This window comes from Pogona vitticeps, chromosome 1 (genome assembly GCF_051106095.1).
Source record: "Pogona vitticeps strain Pit_001003342236 chromosome 1, PviZW2.1, whole genome shotgun sequence".
In the NCBI taxonomy this organism is placed as follows: domain Eukaryota; kingdom Metazoa; phylum Chordata; class Lepidosauria; order Squamata; family Agamidae; genus Pogona; species Pogona vitticeps.
This window is the reverse complement of record NC_135783.1, coordinates 134,752,048-134,758,406: the sequence shown is the minus strand read 5'-3', so window position 1 is coordinate 134,758,406 and position 6,359 is coordinate 134,752,048.

The following is a 6,359-nucleotide window of genomic DNA, read 5'->3' as shown; positions in this document are numbered from 1 at the left end:
CGTTCTATGCTTCAAAAACAGCTGGCCTTTGAAAATGCTAATGATGACTGCAGAAAGGCACTGACTCCCATTTATAGTAATCCAGAAACCACTATTCAGGATATGTTAAGAGTCTGTCAAAATGTGGGGTCTATTTCTCATAAGGCGGCTATGTATGCTGCAGCACAACAAGCATCTATACCAAAACTTCCTCAACTGAAGATTCCATCTACTCTGACCTTAGTCCAATTACAAAGCCTACTAGGAAATATTAATTGGGCTAGACCTTTCCTGGCTCTCACCACAAAAGAACTTTCTCCATTATTTGACGCTCTCTCTGGTCACACATCGCCGGCGGATGTCATTCCTCTCACGAAGCCAATGAAGCAAGCGTTTCAACTTGTTTCTCACCGCCTTAAACTTCAAGCCGTTGATCGACTACCTCCAGACTCTTCTCATCTTTCATGTGCTATTTTATCTACTCCTTCACTCCCTACAGCCATCCTGTATGCTCCTGTCACGTCTGAAAGGATTGCCATAATTGAATGGTTGCATCTTCCTCACACACCTTCTCGCAAACTCTATCCATTTGTCACAGCTGTGGCAGACCTGTTTTCTAAGGCCCGTTCCCGTTGTGTTCAGTTGATTGGTTCTGATATCGACTGTGTTTATTTTCCTTTCAGGCAAGGGGATGCTGAACGTCTTCTACAAAATTCAGTTGATTTCCAAATTGCATGCGCCGACTTTCTCGGCAAAGTCATTCCTAATCCTCCAAAGGACAAATGTATAACTTTGCTGTCTCTTGTTCCCTATACTTTAACCACTTGCTTTGCAGATCATCCATTGCCTACAGCGACTACCGTGTTCACGGATGGCTCACCAAGCAAGGGCGTTGTCACCTGGCAGGACGAAAGTGGTAACTGGGTTCCTCAATTTACATCTTCTCATACTTCTGCTCAACGGTCAGAACTTGCTGCTGTTATTCTTGCCTTTCAAATATTTGCTCACCAGGACTTTAACCTAATTGTGGACACTCAGTACGTATTTCGACTACTGTTGCATTTACCTTTCTCCTATCTTGCTCCCTCGATGGACAAGGAACTGTATGACTTGTTTTCCACTTTGCAGTCTCTGCTTCAGTCACGCATCAATCAGTGTTTTGTTTTTCACATTCACTCCCATTCTAATTTGCCTGGGTTCCTTGTCCAGGGAAATGCGGTGGCGGATTCATTTTTACATGACATTCCTGAGACCTTTCACCTTTTTGATGATCCTATTTCTTCGCATGGGATGTTTCATCAATCTGCTAAGACTCTTCATAAACAGTTTAATATTCCCATGGCTCAAGCTTGGGACATCATCTCAGCCTGTTCATCCTGTACTACCTCTCCTTTGAATCTGCCTTTTGATGCTGTTAATCCCCGTGGAGAACATTCTAATGAGATTTGGCAAATGGGCGTAACTCATACTCCATTGTTGTCCCCGTTCTCTAAGCTTCATCTCACTGTTGACACTTATTCAGGTTTTATTTGGGCGACACCAATGAAAGGAGAAACTACTAGACACGTCATCCAGCATTGTGTTCGCACGTTTGCTGTCATGGGCCGACCAGCCTTGATTAAAACTGACAATGGGCCGGCTTATGTTTCAGATGCCTTTTCTCAATTTTGTAAACAATGGGGAATTAGGCTTAAACATGGGATTCCTTTCAACTCTACAGGTCAAGCAATTGTAGAGCGTGCTCATTTAACCTTTAAATCCCTTCTTCAGAAACAGACCTCTGGGAAGAATGTTCCTGTAGTTGACATCCCTATAGCTGTTGCTCATGTATTGTACACATTAAACTTTTTGCTGTTTCCTCACAATAGGAACCACACTCCTGTTGAGCTTCATTTTAGGTCCCAGGAGCAGCTGCCGCGACCCTTGGTGTCATATCGTCAGCCACCGGACCCTACCTGGAAGGGCCCGGCCGAGCTGATCACCTGGGGACGTGGATATGCGGCGATTGCTTTGGACAAAGGAGCTGTGTGGATTCCTGCACGATGTGTTCGACCATGGCGCACTGCGCTTCCAAAGGAAATTGTGGACTCATAATGTGCTTAGTGTTATTATTGATCTTTTCCTGCGGTCAGAGTATTTCTTTAGGACCATGGCAGGACAATTATTATTTTAAAGAGATAAGTAAGGTGTCTGAAATTCTGAATTGGACTAACTGTTATATTTGTGCTCACATTCCTAGCAATGCTTTTTCTGTGGTTTATATATAGGCGTCCCAATGCCAATAATGTTAGTATCCCTCGTCACACCCTTAATATGTCCCACACTATACCTTTAGGTCTAGGAGCTAGTATTGCTGCATCTTGGTGTTTTCGTGCAGGTAACCTTTCCTCCTTCAATGCCACTGTGAAAGTTGGTACGTTCCCTTCGTGCAACCGTACCTTCATGATTCAAGAATCACTGCTGTCTGGCTATGACTACATAGGCTGTAATTTAACTCTGCAAATTAATGGTACCGCTTCCTTGTTATCTTGCGGTGGTACAGTTACCACTGCTAAGAGTGGGAAGCTTGGTCTACTCTGGAAAACGTTCCTTACATTTTGTATTCAACGTGCATTTGATGATTCTATCCCTAAGTTTATTCCTGCTTACTGGTGTGGAACTTGCACTGTGGGTTTCTTGGTTCCTGCTGTTACTAAACATGCTTCACTTGTTGTTTTGGGTCGTGTTCATAATTGGCGCAACCTCGACCTGAATTCCTTTCCTGTTGCTACCAGAGGGTTTATCACGCTATTTGCTCGTTTTATTGGTGCTACCTGGAATTATCGCAGTTTACTAAAGTTATCTAATTTCACTGAAGCCATGTTGAATGATACCATCCGTGCTTTAAAGCTTGTAAATTCAGAGCTCAGCGAGCTACATTCAGTTGCTTTGCAGAATCGCCAAGCTTTAGATGTCATGTTAGCGGACCTGGTTGCGTACCCTTGTTATGTATATCATGATTATAATTGTAATTTTAGTTATTTAATGTTGTGTTATTCAATGTTTGCCTGCTCTTGTATCTACACTGCTATCCTACTGTCGTTGAACCATCCCATCAGATTCTCTTAGCCCTAAGCGATTGTATCAGGCTAGATGACTATAATCCTTTGCTTAAATAAACAACGGAGGGAATGTTGGGAAATGGTTCTGCAGCAGCAGAAAAGAGAGTTTATTACTGTATGTAGCTATATCTATAAATCTATGTACTCTCCATATATCTATAGGCAACAGGAAGAAGCATATTTCCTCATTTCCTATTGCATTGTAATAGGATAGGTTTTGCTGTATAAGCTGTTTGATAGGCTGAAACTCTGCTGAAAGTAGGTGTTCTTATAGGCAATAAATCATTCTGACAGTGGCTGGAGAGAGCTGAGCTGATAAAGCTGAGGGAGAAACCGAAAGAGAAAATAGAAGAACACTGCAGAGAGAAGCTGTGAGGCAGTTCAGTCTCTCCCCAGCTAACAGAAAGAACAGTCTCTCCCCAGCAAACTGAAAGAGCTAAACAAAGCGAAGTCTTCTGTCTTTGGGAGTCATTTATTTTTCAGCACACACTTTCTTCGAGCCGGCCTCGCGATAGACAGTGAACAGGATAATATGTAACATCAGTTCATGGGAAGAGTTTGGAGGAGGGAAATCCCAGTTTTAAATAAAACTCTTTAAATAAACTGATTCCTTCCAAGGTATCTGATTGCCAGTGGAATATAAGGCACTCTAACTCAGGCCCACCTGGGAATTATGTATAAGCGCAAGAAAAAGCAAACTGGGAATCCATACATAGCCTCTGTAAAAAGTTCTCATTAGCTTTTTGGGACCTTCTACAGCAATAGTGAATCCCCCCCACCTCTGTCTCTACTGGTGGTGAAATCAGACCTCTGCACAGCGCCTGTCATTTTATGAGCAGGAAGGCAGGCCAGGCTTCTCCTGGGAGACACTGTGGTGATGGTGAACTCTTAACCTCTGGCTCCACAGGCAAACACTCCAACTTACTGAGCTATCCCGTTAGGCTTACCAACTGACTCGATGAGACATCAGTAAGTGTTTTGTAGGTTGTTTCTGAGCACAGTGATTATATACTGTGGTTCCAAATCTTTACTGAGTGATTGGATTTTTGTCCCACCTATCCAGTGGTGTGTCACTACTCTGGGAGGCTTACACACATAAAAACACCTAACCTCCTGCCTGTAAGACATAATTGGAAAAAAGACACACACACACCCAAAAAACCAGCAGCGACAAAAGTCAGATAACAAAATTAAAAATAACAAAATAAGTTATGAGAGGAGGGTCTTTGCAGTCTTAAGCACTTACATGAAGCAAGTTCCACCGTAACTAGTGAGAATTACTAGAGAAAGGGCACCAATCAAAACATGGATTTCGAGAAAAATCACAGCAATCTGCACAGCACTCAGGGTAAGACAGAAATACTAGCAGAGACCTCTGCATATTTTCCCCAGCCACATAAAATTGAGACTTTTGACTACTGATTTCTCCTTCCGCAACAGCTTGTTATGTGCTGTCAAGTCAGAACTAACTTGTAGCGACTCTAATACAGCTTTTCAAGGTAAGGGAGATATTTAAGGAGTGGCTTTACATGTTTCACACTGCCAATAAGCCTCCATGACTGAGCAGGGATTTGAACCCAGCTCATTCAGAAATCCTGAGTGCCAGCCTGCCACTCTATCCATTATGCTACACTCTGCAACAGTATGTCTCTGTAAATAATCTTTTGTGTTCCTGGTAACTTAGCCACACAATCTTTGTGTCAAAAACACTTATAGGGATATAAGCTTTTGATTAGCTCAGCAAGTAATACCTGTGTCAAGTCCATAGCCCAGGGGATTGTTTGCTTATTTGGTTATTTAATTTGTCTTGTCTAGGTATAAGCCACCTTTCTCCCAATAAAGGGACTCAAGGTGGCTCACAATATTAAAAAAGCACAGAATTTAAAACACGATAGGTTGTACAGTACATTAAAAACAACTAAAATGTAAAACTGATCAAAATACATTGTGATGAATAAAAACATAAAATGTTAAAAACTATATTAGTCATAGCCGTTAAAAGCCTTCCTGAAAAGGTGGGTCTTCAGCTGTCAGCAGAAGGATAAAAGGGAGGGGACCATCCTGATCTCCCGAGGGACAGGATTCAAGAGGCTAGGAAAACGACCAAGAACAAAACTTGTTCTTAAGAACTACAAGGAGACAATAAGACTTGTTTCCAAACCATTAAGTAATGCTCCCAAAGCCAACTGGTTCTACAGTGGGGTCTCTACTTAAGAACGTCTCTACTTAAGAACAATCCAACTTAAGAACAGCTCCATTTGCTAAATTTTTTTTCTACTTGAGAACAGAAATCCAAGATAAGAACAGGAAAAAAAAACCTTTCCTGCTCTTTTTTTAACCTTAGGTCATCTTAGGTTAAAAAAAAATTCTCCCCTAGTGGTAGAGTACGTATTAACCAGCTTTGCATTAGTTCCTATGGGAACTAATTCTTCAATGTACGAACACACCTCTACATAACAAAAAACAGCCAGAACGGATTAATTGGTTTTCAGTCCATTCCTAAGGAATGTATGATGGTATCAAGCAGGCCTTAGGTCCATTACAGAAGAAATCTGCTCCCTTGAAGTCTACTACAGGTGTGATCATCCAGGACCGAGCACAGCAGATGGAACGCTGGGTGCAGCACTACTCCGAGCTATATTCCAGAAAGAATGTAGTAACCGAAGAAGCATTAAATAACATTGAGTGCCTGCCTGTCTTGGAAGAGCTGGACAGCGAACCAACCCTAGCAGAAATAAATGCGGCCTTGGATTCCCTCACCTCTGGCAAGGCACCTGGAAGGGACAACATCCCTGTTGAAGTGCTGAAATGCGGTAAGGAGATCATCATCACCGAACTGTATGAAATCTTTTGTCTCTGCTGGAGGGAAGGTGGAGTACCACAGGACATGAAGGATGCAAACATTGTCACGTTGTACAAGAACAAAGGTGACAGGGGTGACTGCAATAACTACCGTGGTATCTCTCTTCTTAGCGTTGTAGGGAAGCTGCTTGCCCGTGTTGTGCTGAAGAGGCTCCAGGTGCTTGCAGACAGAGTCTATCCGGAATCACAGTGCGGATTTCGAGCAAATAGATCCACCACTGACATGGTATTCTCCCTCCGACAGTTGCAGGAGAAATGCAGGGAACAACAACAGCCACTCTTTGTGGCCTTCATAGACCTTACAAAAGCATTTGACTTGGTTAGCAGGGATGGCCTTTTCAAAATACTTCCCAAGATTGGATGTCCACCTCGTCTCCTTAACATCATCAGGTCCTTCCACGATGGAATGAAAGGCAC